The sequence below is a fragment of the Callospermophilus lateralis genome, unplaced genomic scaffold (genome assembly GCF_048772815.1).
Source record: "Callospermophilus lateralis isolate mCalLat2 unplaced genomic scaffold, mCalLat2.hap1 Scaffold_43, whole genome shotgun sequence".
NCBI lineage: Eukaryota > Metazoa > Chordata > Mammalia > Rodentia > Sciuridae > Callospermophilus > Callospermophilus lateralis.
Genome location: NW_027514380.1, coordinates 8,470,615 through 8,489,140, shown reverse-complemented (window position 1 = coordinate 8,489,140; position 18,526 = coordinate 8,470,615). Strand labels below are relative to the sequence as shown.

At 35.8% G+C, this 18,526-nt stretch overlaps 1 pseudogene; it reads left to right on the top strand.

The window, feature by feature from the left end:
- Window positions 1–11,185, top strand: part of LOC143389076 (gamma-butyrobetaine dioxygenase-like) — a 43,502-nt pseudogene extending 32,317 nt beyond the window's left edge.
- The last annotated feature ends 7,341 nt before the right edge of the window (window positions 11,186–18,526 follow it).

Sequence of the window (18,526 nt, the reverse complement as noted above, 5' to 3'; positions counted from 1 at the left end):
GATCTTGAGTTCAAAGCCAGCCTCAGCAATGGTGACGTGGTAAGCAACCCAGTGATACCTTGACACTAAAAAAAAAAAAAATACAAAATAGCGCTAGGGATGTGGCTTAGTGGTCAAGTGCCCCTTCGTTTAATCCTCAGGAACCCCTGACCAAAGGTAATAATAAATAAATAAAGCTTCATTTTGTTATATGCATCAAGCTATTAAAAAAAGATGACCTACAATTCCACATTCACTTCTTTATGAACTCTGTAGGATAGACTAGTGTGAAGATATGGTTTTGTTGAGGGGAGAAATGAGGAATGCTAATTATATTACTTCAGCCATAGAAATGTTACACTATCTTTTTGGTTCATAGTCATTATGTTAATTATTTCATAAAACGAAAAGTTATCATCCCCCTCCATATCTAATTCATTCTAACACAGTCTACTTAAACATATGTTTCTTGTATTTTACAGACATACTTGGCAAGTGCAAGACAAAATTGATGCAAACAATGTGGCTTACACAACTGGGAAGCTAAGCTTTCACACGGATTATCCAGCCCTCCACCATCCACCTGGGGTAAGGTGAGCTTCAACATATTTTCCACAAAGAAGGCCAAGGACCAAATCCTCCTATATTTTGAGTGTATAAGATTACATATTTCACCAGCTAATTTTTTTTTCAAACACAATCCAAACACAACATTTATGTGCCTGAATTCTGAATATCAGAATTGCTTAGGGATAAGACATTTTTATGTATCTTTTAAAAAAATATTTATTTTTTCTTCCTGGAAATAATTATTGGCACTTTTTGCTTTGCCATGACAGATTTTTTTAAGACAGTAGTATAACCTGGTGTCTTTTGTATATATATCCCCAGTAAGAAAGTTAAAAAAAGAAAATGAAATCAGGGAACACAAGATTGTGTTCTCCCAAAGTGTGACATGGCTGACATTTTTATCAGTTATTGCTACATGAAAACCCACTCCCTAACTTAATGGCTAAAAGGAGCTCCCACGTAAATAGCCCATTCTTGCTCTTCAGGCTGTGTTCTGCTGAGAAGTTCCTATTTGCAGATTAACTCAGCTGATGAGTTGGCTAAGGGCTGGTGACTTCATCTAGATTGGCTTGTCTGCTCCACTTGGTCTACTATCTTCCACAAGCTAGCCCAGGCTTTTGCCCATGGCAACTGACACAATGTTCAGAGAGAGAGCCAAAGTATGATAGGCTTCCTGAAGCCTGGGCTATTATTTGTGCAGTGTTTCTTCTGCTGTGTGTTATTGGTCTAAGCAAATCACAAGTCTTGCCCAGATTCAAGAAATGAAAAAATAGTCAACTCAAGGAAGGCGCTGTGAACATGCATAATAATGGGATTCAAAGATAAGGGACAGAATACTCATGCTATTTTTGGAAACCATTTCCTATCTTGCTAATAAAATTCCCTCTCAAAGAAGGAGGTTCTCCATGTAGACCCATGAAGGCCCTAGAAGAATTTTTCAGTAGACACTCTTCCTTTACATCTTCACAAAATTATCATTTTAGTAAACCAAATACATTTTTAGAAAAATCACCATTAACTAAATTAAAACACAAATGGTCAGGACAATGTTTTTTTTAAAAAAAATATATGTCCTTTGCCTATTTTTAAAGCTGAACTGGACTAAATTAAATAACCACACAGAAATCTGTATCTTCAAAGATAAATGAAAATCTGGACAATTCTCAAGTTAATAAAGGAGAAATGGGCCAAAACCAAAATTAAACCCTTTTTTTCATCATCTTGACTGAACATATTTTCTCTGTGCCCTGGTTGCTACCCATTGTTCTTGCCAATATTAGCTAAACAAGTGTAGAGTTTAACCACATGTTTTAAATTATTTTGTTGATTGGAAAAAATAAATCCACATGATTTCATTGAACTAAATGATGACAGAAAAATGACTCCTATAGTCACCTTTTTGAGTGGGAGTTGACGGAGGAGACACAACAATGTGATTTATTCAAAATATGGTTCTGAGTTATTTTTCTGAAACCCTGTTATTAAAAGTCAAATTAATCAGCTCAACTCACCTTTCAGAGATCAGTTAGAGAGGTTGGATAGAATAAAACTTGAAGAATGAGACAAGAAAACTAAAGATTCTATTTCAAATTTTTAAATTACCTTCTGTATTTTATGACTTCATGTTTTGTTTCTGGGTTATAATTGAAAGCCTAAGAAAAAGCGATTAAATGTTGTCATAAATTTTCCTGAAGTACAAAGGAATTTTTGACATTTTTATAGAAAGTTATGCTTTTCAAATCATTTTGACTTGTCTTTCTTTATATGATCACTCTTAATATTCCTTTAAGGTTAACATGATTGTGACTTTTATGTAAAATGGGGAAATGAAGTACAAGGGTATAAACTTTTATAGGGTGATTCATGGGGAATTTGAACTTGAACCTAGATTTCCATCTAGTTATCATCACATCATAAAGCTCCTGAGTTGGAATTTCTAATTACATAGTTGTATAATGTGATATAATGTAATGCGATAGATTATTTGTATATATTGTCACACTTTTCAAACTCTTCAAAGACAAGGACTGAATCATACCTTTCTCTATCTCAAAACTTCATAAATCATTTTGCACATAATATAGACATAACAGATACTCTATATATAAGCAAAGTGCAAAAAGGTCTAAAATTACATAAATGATTTGATAGATTTTTATTATAATTTTACTATAATTACAATACTAGGAATTAAACCCAAGGATGCTCTATCACAGTGCTGTTTTCCCAACTTTTATTTTTTTTCTGAATAGAGCCTGAGTTGCCCAGGCTCTGCTCAAACTTGTGATTCTGATAAAAGAAAAAAATATGGATACCTGCTTATACTATTGTTCAAACTTCCATTTTGAATGTTTATTTTTTCTTTTTTATTTGAGCTTTTCCATAACAATTAGAAAAGAAATTAGAAAAGATAATTAAATGATTTATAGTAAAATGTTTACCAAATAAAAGTTTATTAAAATGTCATTTTAATTACAGATGAAATGACTTGGATAATTAGTTTCCTCTTGAGCATGCAGTTTGATGGATTTGGAACCAATGGGGTGGAGATAAGAAGACACATCTTTAATGAAACACAGATATTACTTTGCTCACTATTTTTCTCTGGGCCAAAGTTCACATGCTGCCATAAAGAAACACTTTAAAAGAAAATATTTTTTCATTCTGAATGACTCACATGAAATAAAATTTGGTTTTCTACAAATTTGAATTAGTGGTGAGGGTATCAGATTCCATCATCATTTTTCTGTCATAAGATTGTATTAAAAATTTAACTACATGAAAGAAAATGTTAGTTGGCCTTGCCTTGTGTAAAAACATCAGCTAACCTTTTAAAAAACTGATATTGAAAATATTCTGTGAGTTCACTTATGGTGAAATTGAAAAGAATCTCAAGAATCCTCCAATTCTCTCCAAAATAAAATTATGCTATCATTTTGCCATTGGAGATTGATGGACTTTTCCATTTCCTTTTCTTTTTCATCATACTGCATTGTCCCTCATGCATGTATTTTTTAAAAAAGAGAGAGTAAAAGAGAGAGAGAAAAAAAGAGAGAGAATTTTAATATTTTTTATATAGTTTTTGGCAGACACAACATCTTTGTATATGGTGCTGAGGATCGAACACGGGCCGCATGCATGCCAGGCAAACGCACTACCGCTTGAGCCACATCCCCAGCTCCATGCATGTGTTTTTGAAGCATAAAAAAATGCCATAATGTTGGCTATGGTGGCACACTCCTAAAATCCCAGTGGCTCAGGAGGCTGAGGCAGGAGGATCACTAGTTCAAAGCCAGCCTCAGGAACTTAGCAAGTCCCTGAGTAACTCAGCAAGACCTAGTCTGTAAATAAGATATATATAAAAAAATAAAAGGGCTGAGGATGTGACTCAGTAGTATAGTTCCTTGGGGTTCCACCCCCAAGTACCAAAAAAGAAAAAAAAAATGCCATCAATTTAAAGATTGAACCATTATTAATTTAGACCAGTTATCTTTCAACATCAATAAATAAGGATGGATATTTTAAATTGGCAATGCACAGCTATATATACACACCACACAATACTGAATAACTAAGAGTAGAAGTGGTGAGAGAGGGCATCCCTGTCTTGTTCCAGATTTTAGAGGGAATGCCTTCAGTTTTTCTCCATTCAGAATGATGCTAGCCTGAGGCTTAGCATAGATTGCTTTTACAATGTTGAGGTATGTTCCTGTTATCCCTAGTTTTTCTAGAGTTTTGAACATAAAGGGATGCTGTACTTTGTCGAATGCTTTTTCCGCATCTATCGAGATGACCATATGGTTCTTATTTTTAAGCCTGTTGATGTGGTGAATAACATTTATTGATTTCCGTATATTGAACCAACCTTGCATCCCAGGGATAATCCTACCTGATCATGGTGCACAATTTTTTTGATATGTTTTTGTATCTGGTTCGCCAGAAGTTTATTGAGGATTTTTGCATCTAGGTTCATTAGAGATATTGGTCTGTAGTTTTCTTTCTTTGAAGTGTCTTTGTCTGGTTTAGGAATCAGGGTGATGTTCAACATAGTTCTCGAATCACTGGCCAGAGCAATTAGACAGACGAAAGAAATTAAAGGCATAAAAATAGGAAAAGAAGAACTCAAATTATCACTATTTGCAGATGACATGATTCTATACCTAGCAGACCCAAAAGGGTCTACAAAGAAACTATTAGAGCTAATAAATGAATTCAGCAAAGTGGCAGGCTATAAAATCAACACGCATAAATCAAAGGCATTCCTGTATATCAGCGACAAATCCTCTGAAATGGAAATGAGGACAACCACCCCATTCACAATATCCTCAAAGAAAATAAAATACTTGGGAATCAACCTAACAAAAGAGGTGAAAGACTTATACAATGAAAACTACAGAACCCTAAAGGGAGAAATAGAAGAAGATCTTAGAAGATGGAAAAATATACCCTGTTCATGGATAGGTAGAAGTAACATCATCAAAATGGCGATATTACCAAAAGTTCTCTATAGGTTTAATGCAATGCCAATCAAAATCCCAATGGCATTTCTTGTAGAAATAGAGAAAGCAATCATGAAATTCATATGGAAAAATAAAAGACCCAGAATAGCAAAAACAATTCTAAGCAGGAAATGTGAATCAGGCGGTATAGCTATACCAGACTTCAAACTATACTACAGAGCAATAGTAACAAAAACAGCATGGTACTGGAACCAAAACAGGCAGGTGGACCAATGGTACAGAATAGAGGACACAGAAACCAATCCACAAAACTACAACTATCTTATATTTGATAAAGGGGCTAAAAGCATGCAATGGAAGAAGGATAGCATCTTCAACAAATGGTGTTGGGAAAACTGGAAATCCATATGCAACAAAATGAAACTGAATCCCTTTCTCTCGCCATGCACAAAAGTTAACTCAAAGTGGATCAAGGAACTTGATATCAAATCAGAGACATGGCGTCTGATAGAAGAAAAAGTTGGCTATGATCTACATACGGTGGGGTCGGGCTCCAAATTCCTCAATAGGACACCCATAGCACAACAGTTAATAACTAGAATCAACAAATGGGACTTACTCAAACTAAAAAGTTTTTTCTCAGCAAAAGAAACAATAAGAGAGGTAAATAGGGAGCCTACGTCCTGGGAACAAATCTTTACTCCTCACACTTCAGACAGAGCCCTAATATCCAGAATATACAAAGAACTAAAAAAAATTAGACAATGAGATAACGAATAACCCAATCAACAAATGGGCCAAGGACCTGAACAGAAATTTCTCAGAGGAGGACATACAATCAATCAACAAGTATATGAAAAAATGCTCACCATCTCTAGTAGTCAGAGAAATGCAAATCAAAACCACCCTAAGATACCATCTCACTCCAGTAAGATTGGCAGCCATAAGGAAGTCAAACAGCAACAAGTGCTGGCGAGGATGTGGGGAAAAGGGTACTCTTGTACATTGCTGGTGGGACTGCAAATTGGTGCGGCCAATTTGGAAAGCAGTATGGAGATTTCTTGGAAAGCTCGGAATGGAACCACCATTTGATCCAGCTATTCCCCTACTCGGTCTATTCCCTAAAGACCTAAAAAGAGCACACTATAGGGACACTGCTACATCCATGTTCATAGCAGCACAATTCTCAATAGCAAGACTGTGGAACCAACCTAGATGCCCTTCAATAGACGAATGGATAAAAAAAATGTGGCATTTATACACAATGGAGTATTACTCTGCATTAAGAAATGACAAAATCATAGAATTTGGAGGGAAATGGATGGCATTAGAGCAGATTATGCTAAGTGAAGCTAGCCAATCCCTTAAAAACAAATGCCAAATGTCTTCTTTGATATAAGGAGAGTAACTAAGAACAGAGTAGGGACGAAGAGCATGAGAAGAAGATTAACATTAAACAGGGATCAGAGGTGGGAGGGAAAGGGAGAGAGAAGGGAAATTGCATGTAAATGGAAGGAGACCCTCAGGGGTATACAAAATTACATACAAGAGGAAGTGAGGGGAAAGGAGGGAAAATATAAGGGGGAGAAATGAATTACAGTAGAGGGGGTAGAGAGAGAAGAGGGGAGGGGAGTGGGGAGGGGGGATAGTAGAGGATAGGAAAGGCAGCAGAATACAACAGACTCCAGAATGGCAATATGTAAATCAATGGTTGTGCAACTGAAGTGATTCTGCAATCTGTATATGGGGTAAAAATGGGAGCTCATATCCCACTTGAATCAAAGTGTGAAATATGATATATCAAGAACTATGTAATGTTTTGAACAACCTACAATAAAAATTAATTAAAAAAAAAGAAAAAAAAAACTAAGAGTATATTATAAAGGGATTTTTCTCTTTGTAAACAAAAGACTTGCTGTATACATGTTTTTAGGCAAATAAGCCAAAGTTTGAATACCAGGTTTTCCACATTTTAGCCAAATTCTTATTATCTAGCCAGTTTTGACACCTCTATATCTCAGTCTCTCCATCTGCAAAATGAAGATAAAACTATCAAATTCTAAGGATTCTTATGTGTAGTAATATATATGATACAATTTCAATTTTAGAATAAATTATATATAAAATTATAAAAACTGGGGAAACTTGTATATTAGATTTGGAAGAGAAGCAGTATTTATGTTCTAGATCAGCATTATCCAATAGTAGTCACTAGTCACAAGTGACTATTCACACTTTAATTAAAATTAGACTAAATAAAATTCAAAATTCAATTCCTCAGTGACACTACATTTCAGGCACACAATAGCCAGGTGAAATTAGAGATTGCCAGTAGACAAAAATAAAGATGCCTGCTCTCACACAGCTTGAGTTCTAGTGGGGAAGGGGAGAATTTGAAATTTTTAAATAAATAAGCAAATCATAATGAATATTAAAAACTATTACAGGCTTAAGGGGGAAAAAAGGAAAAGTAGATCAAGATTAAGGGAATCTGTAGGACCAAAGACTTAGTACGGATAAAATTTTCATCATTCAATAGTGTAGCAAGGGAAAGATTTGAGCAAAGACTTAAAGAAGTGAAGGAGTTTTCCAGAAAGTACTAAAGCAAGAGTCCTAAGAAATCTTCAAGAACATGTCTAGAGAGTTCCAAGAAACAACCAGAGCTGAGAGAAGGGAAGTGTGTTAGAAGAGGAAGTCAGATGAGGTCAGCTCATCTGTAGTGTTGTTAATAACTATAAACACCTAGGTTCTTATTCTGAGTGAAGTAGGGAGCTTTCATAAGGTTTTGACCAAAGGAAAGACATTTGAATTTAGTTATGAGTTATGTAGATCCTCTGGCTGTGGTGTTGAACATAGTATAAAATAGAACAAGAACAGGAGAGGGAAGACGAGGCAAGTAACTACAGCTAGTGCTCCCTTAGAGATGATGGCACCCTGAACATGAGTGTTCCAAGTGACAGTAATGGCCATGTTGAAAAGGATATATTTTTCAGGGAAAAAGATTATTTTCCTGATAGTTTGGATAAGACTTATGAAGGAAAGACAATCCTCAGGAATATATTCTAGATCACAGTGAGAAGCTGAGGTGTTCTCTGAGAACTCAGCCATTGAGGGGAGAAAGAGAAGAAATAATTCAAGCTTCTTAGTCATACTATTACAGTTTTAATTGTCTAAACAGCCCCTTTAAAATGAGAACTTTTATCATCAGGAGATAGATGACTCCTGATGATATATACACTTTACACGTGTATATAAATGTATCAAAACATTGTTACCCTATTAGTGTATAATTTTTATGTTTTATGTTTTATGTATGAGTTGAAATAAATTTAAATTTTAAAAATCCATGAAAATAAAAATTTTTGTTAAGACCTAAAATAATTGCAGATTCTCTAAGAGGAGTGAAGCAAGAAACTTAGTTATTGAATGAGATTAACTGAATATCCATCAACCAAATCATGACTTGGCTTTGATATATTTTGTAATGCAATCCAAAATTTGGCCATTTGCAAGGTCTCAGGGATATCCATGAAGAGAATAAAGTGTTTAACATTAATGCATTTAAAAATACATTTTTAACAACAAGAGAGAAAACAAGAGTTTTAGTTAATGAGGGCTTCTGAGATAACTCCTGAGTGTTTGGGTTAATTGAATTTTCTTGTTGTTAAACTTTTAAATTCTTTTGAAATTTTCATATCCTTCCTAGTACAAAAGAGTTTCTAAAGCTGCTAAAAGAATCAGTAACAATCCAATAAAATAAAAATAAATTAATGAAGAAATTGGTACAAAAAATAATAGTGGAATTAATCAATCCTATTGATTGCAAGTTTACTCATGTGAATACAAGTCTTTTATTTGCTATCTATGCAACCACTTATTCAATGACTTCCCCTTGCTAATTCAGTTTCTTTTCTTTTTTTTTTTTTAAAGAGAGAGAGAGGGAGGGAAGGAGGGAGAGAGACAGAACTTTTTAATATTTATTCTTTAGTTTTTCGGCAGACACAACATCTTTGTTTGTATGTGGTGCTGAGGATTGAACCCGGGCTGCCCTCATGCCAGGCGAGCGCGCTACCTCTTGAGCCACATCCCCAGCCAACTCAGTTTCTTTTCTTAAAAAAAAGAATACCTGCCACTTATCAATAAATTTATGATGAAGTAGGAAGTCTAGAGTTAATAAATGGAAGCACTTACCAAAATGCCTATCAGTGAAAATGCAAAGTATATTTGATCTTGTTATAATTTAATTTTATAAATGCCAACAATTTACTGATAATAGTTTTCTATTTCAGATCCAACCTAGAAACCAAAGCGAAGAAAGAATATAATCAGTTATAAGAGTCAAATTATATCTAAAGTCTGAAATAATTTTTTCCTGCAGATTCTCTCATAAAATGTGATACAATAGATAATACCATAGAGACACTCCTCCAGTAAAAGCAAGAAGTTTTATAAAATATCCCATCTCCCTGCAAGAGTAATGGGAAATATTCATAGTGGCAACTGGGACTGCGGGAGATATCTATGGTCCTTATTTCGGGTTCTTGTTGGCATCACTGATGATGATTTGCCTAGATTGGTTCACTGTCATCTTGTTGCTGGTTTATTTTTAAACATTTGTCCTTTGTTCACAGATAAATATATATGTAATTATTCTCATCTTTTATGACATTTTACCCTTCCTCTGCATGAAAGTTTGCATTAGATGCTTCTTTTTATTCTGTTGTTCTGTAAAGGAATTTCCTGCTTATTAAGAACCAATTTTGCATTTTAGGTTGATCCTTAAGGTTTCAGCCCTCCACTTCCTCTAACTCTTCAATCCTGAGATTAATGTCTTCTCTAGTAGTCAATTGCATCCTTCCTTCTGTATCCTGACATTGATAATGGTTCACTCTCTGTGTGACCAGTCAGCTAAGTGCAGCCCAGACTCAACACAAGTTCTCTATGTCCAAGCAAATGGAACAGTTTGTTTGGTCTGATCCACCAGGTGTGGGCTTCACTCAACTGTTGGCTACCATTACTAGCCCCTAGGTTTGTCCCCTGGAGACACTCTTTAGGAAGTAATACTAAGCAATATGTCACCATCCTGGACCACTTTCTCTCCTATTTTCATTCATACTTACTGTTTCTACCTAAAGGAAAAATAAAAGTTGGGCGTTGCTTGGTACTTAAGGTCTGGCTGAAAGTCCACCTTCCCAATAAGCCAAAAACAAAAACTGTATACACACACACAGAAAAAAATCTCCGCTTTTTTCCTCTGTATGTAAGTGATGTCCATGTCTTGCTAATTATAACCAGCATAGTCCAAACTTCAGAAAGTTTGTTATCTTTTCTTACATTGAAAGTTGTGTTATCTTGCATTTTCATGATCACAGTACATATTATAAGAAAGGGTAGAGAAATCACAACATTAGAATCTTCCAAGGTACTAAAGAGACTTCAGTACTCCCCCAAAGCATAAAAAATATACACACACAACAAATGTTTATTTACCAACTCTTATGCCCAGGCTTTATGTTGAGAGCTGGGAATACAATATTGAGTGAGATACAGTACCAATCTTCTAAAGGTCTCCAGACTAAGACATATGGTATAGAGAGGTAGATAGGAAGAATGTTCTCAGGCTAGTCTCTTCTTTCCTCTATTCTTCACTTTCCCCCATCTCCAAACTAGGCATTAAATAAGAACCATATATGTCAAGCTTTTAAAGAATAAAACTTTCTTCCTGCCCCACTACCCCAATAAAATATTAGGACCCAAATTAGATAAAATACAAAAAGTAACTGACCTATAAACTCACTGCTTGAGATTTTAATATGTAAAGCCTATTTTAAAGAACAACAAATAAATTTCACTAAGCATAACAAAATGTTGACTTGAATATATCAGTAACATTTTAATTTTAGTATAATCCCTCCTAGCATTTTTGCAGTGAGATTTCTAAAAACACTTATTGAATGAATGAATGAAAAACATGAAGAAATACATTGTACCACAGGTAAATTGAATATCTTGACCCTTACAAATGTAAATAGATACGTCATGAATTACGTTAATTTTTTCTCCTCAACAGGTTAGATGACAAAGGCCAAGTGGTTCACATCAACTTCAACAATGCAACCAGAGACATGATATTTGATGTACCTGTTGAGAGAGTTCAGCCTTTTTTACTGTTCTAAAAGAATTTGTTGATCTCATGAACAGCAAAGAAAACAAGTTTGTCTTCAAGATGAATCCAGGTCAGTAGGGACATTTTTTCAAAAAAGTAAAAAATTGGATTTTTCTCCAACTTTACCCATGAAGAATGATATCCAGAATAGTTTTACAGTAGAATCTTGGTGAACTGCTGACTTGCTTAAACAGCAGCCTCCTGGCTCCCACCTCTGCTACTTGAAAGAAACTCTGGGCCAAATGAAACCTTCTGTCTGATATTAAGTCTGGTGTTTTCTATTTTCTATCCTAATAGCCTATCAATACAAGCTGAGCCTTCTACTTTATTTTCCTATCCTGGTAGATAAATATGTCCTCATAATGCCGATCATAAAACACTTAAGTAAAGTTTATTTCTAAAACTTATGGGCAGAGATAGTATTGCCTGGAATAAAATAGTACTTGGAGTACTCTAGCTACTTGAAATAAAGGCACACAAAACACTGATTTTTTTTTTTCTACACCATCTCTGCTAAGTGAAGTGCCTACACAATTTAGTCTTTTTTATTTATTTGTTTTTAATTGACAAACAAAATTGTGTATATTTGTCATATACATGTTGCTTTTAAGCATGTATATATTATGGAATGGCTAAATCATTCTAATGAATATATTCATTATCTCACATAGGTATGATTTTTTTTTAACAGTGGGAACACAAAGTCTACTTTCCTGGCAACTTTCAAGAATATAGTACATTGTTATTAGCTATAGATACCATATTGTACAATGATTCTCTTGAACTTAAGGCTTTTGTTATCTATAGTGAAAGGCATAATTTGTCTCTGCTCTTGACTTGGCCAAATGGAAGATTCATTTTACTGTAATTGTTTTTATTTCTTTTCTTTTTTCTTTATCTGTCTTTCTTATTTTTTCTCATGACAGTGTCTTGCTATATTTTCCAAGATGGGTCTGAAACTCCTGAACTCAAGTGAGCCTCCTATCTCAGTCCTCCAAGAAGCTGAGACTACCTGAGTGCACCACCATGCATGGTGGAAATTATTTTTAAAATTGAACTTTGGCATAATATAAGACTAGAAATCACCATAAACCAACACAGTAAAAGCAGGTCGATTTTAAGAGTGGCAACATGTAAACTGAAACAACATGGGGGAAAATAGTTGGAATCCAGGTTTACCATGTGAAGGCAATGCAGCTTTGGGCAAATCCCTTAACTTGTTGAAGCTTTGATGTTCTCACATATGAAAGGGTAATTCTCTTTATAGAGTTCTTATAAATCTTAAAAACAATGTCCATAAAAGACTGGGAATATGAAAGACCAAGTAAGAATATCACTGTCTTTATAATGATTTGAAACTGTTCAACTAGGTGAACAATTTCCTAATTATGAGATAAGTGACAAGCAGTAAAAAACAATAAAAAGCTTTACACAGAGCAAATCTTCCAAGTAAGAATTATTAAGGTGTCCACAGGAGCCTACCAGGCTATGTGATTTAAGTGTCAAGGCATAAAGCAGTTTGCATCTAGAGGTTGATTAGTGTGACCAGAAATGTGCAGTTTTGAGTAAAGAAATAACTGTGCTGTTTATTGATATGAACTGAGTAGCAGTGGGGTTTTGCCTGTTATATTTGCCTGCTTTGTAAATCATTTAAACACAAATTATTCATAATGGAAAAAAATTCTTTCATTTAGGTGATGTGATTACTTTTGATAATTGGTGCTTACTTCACGGTCGACGAAGTATGAAGCAGGAACTGAGATAACTCTCCATCTGGAGGGAGCCTATGCTGATTGGGATGTGGTGATGTCAAGGCTTCACATCTTAAACCAGGGCGTTGCAAATGAGAACTGAATCTTGTGTCTCTAATTTTAATAAGATTTTGGTCACTTCATTTATAAGATATGTCATGGTTATTCAAAGATCACAATCTGTATGGTTCACATATCAATTTAGCAATACATTGTTGCTTGTAATTCTACTCAATGTCAGCCTTTTCAATGGTGTAGTAATATAACCTCTTCTCCAAATATATCATTCTTCTGTCTTATTGAATGTTTAGACCCTAATTTCTTTTGCCCACATAAGAGTGTTTCCAGAATGCCTACAAATAGTTTTTAAAGCAAATGAAATATTTCTTCTACAGTTTTTTATTTAAAAGAGTTTTTGCTTCAAATAAAACTTGGGCTTCAGATAAAATTTCTTAAAACATGCTTCTGCTCTGTTGCCTATGGAGTCTCATTTTTCATGACTTCATATGACTTTCTTGGGAAAAAGATATTTTCAAAGAACGTTTTTATTCACTTTTGTTATAGAATTCCATTAGCCAAATTTCCAATGTGGTGACCTCAACATTGTTTGGTAATACCTAAATTATGATAGCAAAGCCAAGTATACCAAACTAAGAAAAAAATAATCTTATCTCCCTAAATTTCTCTTACCCCAAATGAAACTCCCACAGACCACCAGCATTGCTTACCCCTGTGCATGGATCCATTCTTATTCCTTGTCTCCAAGTAACAACTGGGAAGAGAAAACCAAGACACAGGTAGCACTCAGGAATGGGCTACCTGTCTGCCACCCTCTGCTCTCTTCAGGGCCAATGCCTTGCTCTAGTGGTGGAACACAGCAATGGAAGTCTCAGTCCTGTTGAGCCCAGTTCCTCACCCCTGACACAAGGGGAGCCTTATCATTAGCATTTGCTGAAATCCCAGTAATACAGACATCTTATAGTCCATAGTATTTGGACCCAACCAAGCCTCCTGTTCTAAAAGTCTTAAACAACACTGCCACCCTGGCAGGGCACTCCCTGTTGCCTCAAGACCACATGTAAACATTGCTTTCATTCATATTTTAATTTTCCTTCACACAGTTTCCATGGCACTCAGAGTCTGGATCAAGAGTACCTTTATCCCATGTCAGAGCACTCCTCTGATGCTCTGAACTCTAGTATTAAGTCTACATCACCAGCCCAGACTCCTCCTTATTATAATATTGTTCATTGATGGGACTTCCATGTCCTTTTGTATTATCTGGTCTTGACGAGGGCCACTGCAGTGTGTAACATATGCTTCATTTCTTTGAACTTGAAAAGGAATGGGCTGGATTCCCAATCTCTCCTCAAATACTCCTAAAATGGAAATAGGTGAGTTCAATAGGGGAATGACCTAGTTCAAAAGTGCAGCATTCAATACCTCAAAACAAATAATTTACTGGAGTGAGCTCAGATTCATCTATCCAAAGCATCTAATTTCCAAGCACTTTCCAAATGACACTGCATTTTTTATTCATTTAGCAGATATTTATCCCACACTGTGATATATGCAGAATAAAGATGCAGAAGGTCCTGAAATAAGCCTTTTTATAGCCTATTAAGGAATCAGATAAGGATTAGATAATGATGTGTCACATTAACAGGATGGTTCATAGGAAGGCAACCAAGCCAGAATGAGAAGGCTCCAGGAAAGTTGCAGTCTGAGTTAATTATAAGAACTAATGGTAATTTTTCAAGTAAAATTATTATCTGTGTCTCTTATGCTCTCCAATTAAAGCATAAGAGGCACAGATAGTGAGAGTAAACACAGAACACGTGTTGACTCTTAAATGAGAAAAGCAGAAAGCAGACTACAGCAGCAGTGTAAATGCTGGGATTGGATGTCTAGGCTCAACTCATAATGATGGCAATCATTTAACTATGTCTCTTTCCCCCTAAACCTCATTTCTTTCTACCTATAAATGAGACTAATAACAGTTATTATTTCATATATTTTTAAATAAAAATTTTAAAGAAAATGAAGTTGTGTTTTCCCAAATTTCTGAGATGATGAGTCACACCCACAGGGCCTTTTCTTTTTAAGAAAAAAAGACAGCATCCCAGATAATTCCCTGAAGATTATGATTCAATAAGTATGGGACAATGACCACCAACTATATTTTTACCAAGTATCCCAGGTGATGTGTATCACTAGTAAAGTTTGGAAAATACTGATATATACATATTAGTATAGTTCCAGCTCAGGGTAAGTTTTCAATTGATGTTAACTGTTATTACTTATAATAATAGGGGTTGTAGAGGGAGACGGTGGGTTAGGGTGAGAAGAGATAAATGAGACTGAAGACAGAGACAAGGCCAAATCATGAAATGTTTAAATGCACGCTGCATAACAGAGTTGGTATTTTATCTTGAAAGAGCAAGGAAAAGCCATTTAAAGGAATCAAGCAGTGAAATGCCTTAATCAGTTATTCATTTTTTAAAGACCCATTTGGCTTCATTCTAGAGGAAATTGTATGAGAGCAAAACTAAAACTCATAAATTTACTTAGGAGATTACTGCAGGGAGCCTTATAAAAAATGAAGAAAGATTGCACTAGAACACTGGGAAGGTGGGATACAAGGATACTTAGAAGGCCAGATCTAAAAGGCTTGACCCACGAAAAATAAGAAGAAGGGAGATGTCTAGGGTCTCTCTTAGTTTTCTCATTAGGAAAATGCTTTACACAGAGAAGTGACAGCTGTCCATTTGGCAGTTGGATATATGTGCACATAGAGCTCTGAACAGAGATCTGGATTAGAAATCTACATTTGGAAAGTGTAAAGACTGTAGTTGAAATCATCACTTGCTTCCTTGGAGACATAGTGACTAAAGACACACCCATAATGGGTTGATGATAAACTAATGATATTTTTCATAATCAGTTTTATGAAAAATACAGGCTTATATTGAAAATCATATAAACTTCTCACATACTGTATTTTTGTCTCCAGAAGACAGTGTCCCAAGCCACCACTCCACAGCCTTCCTGTTTCTTTCTCTGCAGCAAATATTATTTCTGTCCTGGAAAGGAGATATAGAGAATTGGATGCAATTGCAACAATTTCTTAAGTGTTATATATAACATGACATATATTGGGCAAAGCAGCTGATGCTGAATAAAAATTATTGGGTTTCCTGGACACAATTGTCTGAATAATTGACTTACCCCAAACTCATAACAGACCTGATGTAACTTTGATTAGGAAATACCCCTATTGGCGGTACAGATGCTACTGCCTTCCATTTCTCTGATTTGTCTTGGAGCATGTTAGCTGCTTGCTAGTTATTTGAAATAACTCCACAGTTCACCAGAATGACATGTCACACAGTGTCCTGATGATCTCTATCTCTTCATTTAGCCAACCATTAAAAGGCGAGCGAATGAATACTGGTAGAAGGAATTTATGCAAGAAAAGAAATTCTATATCTAAGTAACACTGAGGTTAATTTCTTTTCAGAAGTTTAGACTATGAAATGGGAGAAGTCTTTTAGAGAAAAGTACTCCTGTGTGTTAAACATCACTGGGGATACATTTGAAGCAAAAGTTCTTGGAATGAATATGTGATAGATTTGGATGTGACAGCTTAATGTATACCTGAATCTGTGCACATTTTTCCCCAGTTGTCTAAAATACCCTTCTCTATATACTATACTGCCTTTTAGCTCAAAAACTCCCCTTCTTCAAAATTCAATTCAATTGGCCAACAGGATGGTAGAAAGGAAGGTTCTACACTCATATCCCCCCAAAGCAACAATAATTTTGACAGCCACCAATAGAAAATGCATTTTTAGAAGGAATTTTGAGAATCCGGCAGGAAGTGACAAAATCCCAGTGACACAAGACTAAAAAGGCCTGTTTTGAGAAGGCAGATCTATATTCCAGTAGCAGACCTAGAATCATCCCTACCTCCTGTCGTCTTAGATATAGCTCTGTTTGGCCTTCATCTTGCCACCAGGATCATGTGGGACCAAGGGTGAATCATTCCCCTTTTTCCCATGCCCTTGGTAATAGGGCTGCTAAATTTGATTCCAGCTGAGGACGCTAAAATGAGTTGTGACCCAGCTCTCTCTGCTCCCAGCCATATGGGAACATTCCTGCCTGCATAGAGACCCACTAGGAGACACATTTGTCCATGACCTTGGAAGCCAATTTGCCTAGATCCTGAAAGAGCCCTGCAACCCTCCAGGCCCTCTCAGCTGCAGGCTAGGGATCCACCATGAGACATGCCCATTTCATGCCCCTGGATTCTGCTTGCTGTCTCAGTCAGATTGCAGATCCTAAGGCATCTCTAGAAAACAGATCCCAGGACCCCAGCAAGAAGCACCATGTACCATGTACCTGAAGGTAGACTTATAGACTACAGTCTCAACTGTAAGCACAGAAGTATCCTTCTGACTCTCTTCTGGTATTGCCTCCCCAAATCCCGCCTAATAACCTGGTGAGAGCCTTCCCAGGTACCTGATAGGAGACATAACATTCTGTGAACCCAGCAGCAAATGTGCTGTCTATGGACATAACTATAGACCCTGAAGTAGACCCCTGTCCCAGCTCCAACACTACTAACCAAGGTCCTGGAGGCAGTCTAGTATACCCAGGGGCCAGACAAGATTCACACTGGCTGAGCCTCAAATAACAGCCACAAGATCCATCAGAGGTCATGCAACCTGCTTTAGATTCAGTCAATTGTGATCCTAGAAGCAATTACATCAAGGCAGAGACCCAACTGAAAAAAAAGTGTTCACCTGCTAAAACTAGTCTGTAAATACCTGAAGAAGTGTTTGCTTCTTTAAATGCATAGATACTAATTCAAGGTTACATATATCAAAGAAAGAGGCAAACACACCATCTCCAAGGGATATTAATGGATTTCCTATAACTAACCCCAAAGAAATGGAGATCCCTGGGTTACTTGACAAATAATTCAAACTAATCAGTGTAAAAAAATTCAGTGGGATATAAGACAGCAAAACAGATTAGAAAACTAAACAAAACCAGAAAAGCAGCAGATTCAGTCATGCAGAATAAGGAATTAGCATACTTGAAAACAAGGCATTGACAATAAGCCAATGAGCAAAAAGAAAAGAAAAAGTAAGGGAAAAAAAGACAAGAAAGCACACCTGACCTATCAGACATCATCAAGCAATTGAACAAAGGAGGACAAGCAATATCAATTCAAAGACTATATTCTTTGAGACACATTATAACCAATTTGCCAAAAGGCAAAGATAAAGAAAACGTTGAATGCAGCAAGAATGACTTATAGCCTACAAAGGAGCCTCCATGAGGCTGGATTTCTATCAGAAACTTTACTGGCCAAGAGAGAGTAAGAGGACATATTCAAAGTGTAGAACAAAAACTGCCAACCAAGAATACTGTATTTGTCAAAACTGTCCTTTAGAAAGCAAGAAAGGATTTCCAGATAAGCAAGTGCTGAGGACGTTTATCACCACTAGACCTAGAACAAATCCCAAAGAGATTTCTTCAAATAGAAGTGAAAAGACATAAAGTAACAACATAACATTAGAAAATATAAAACT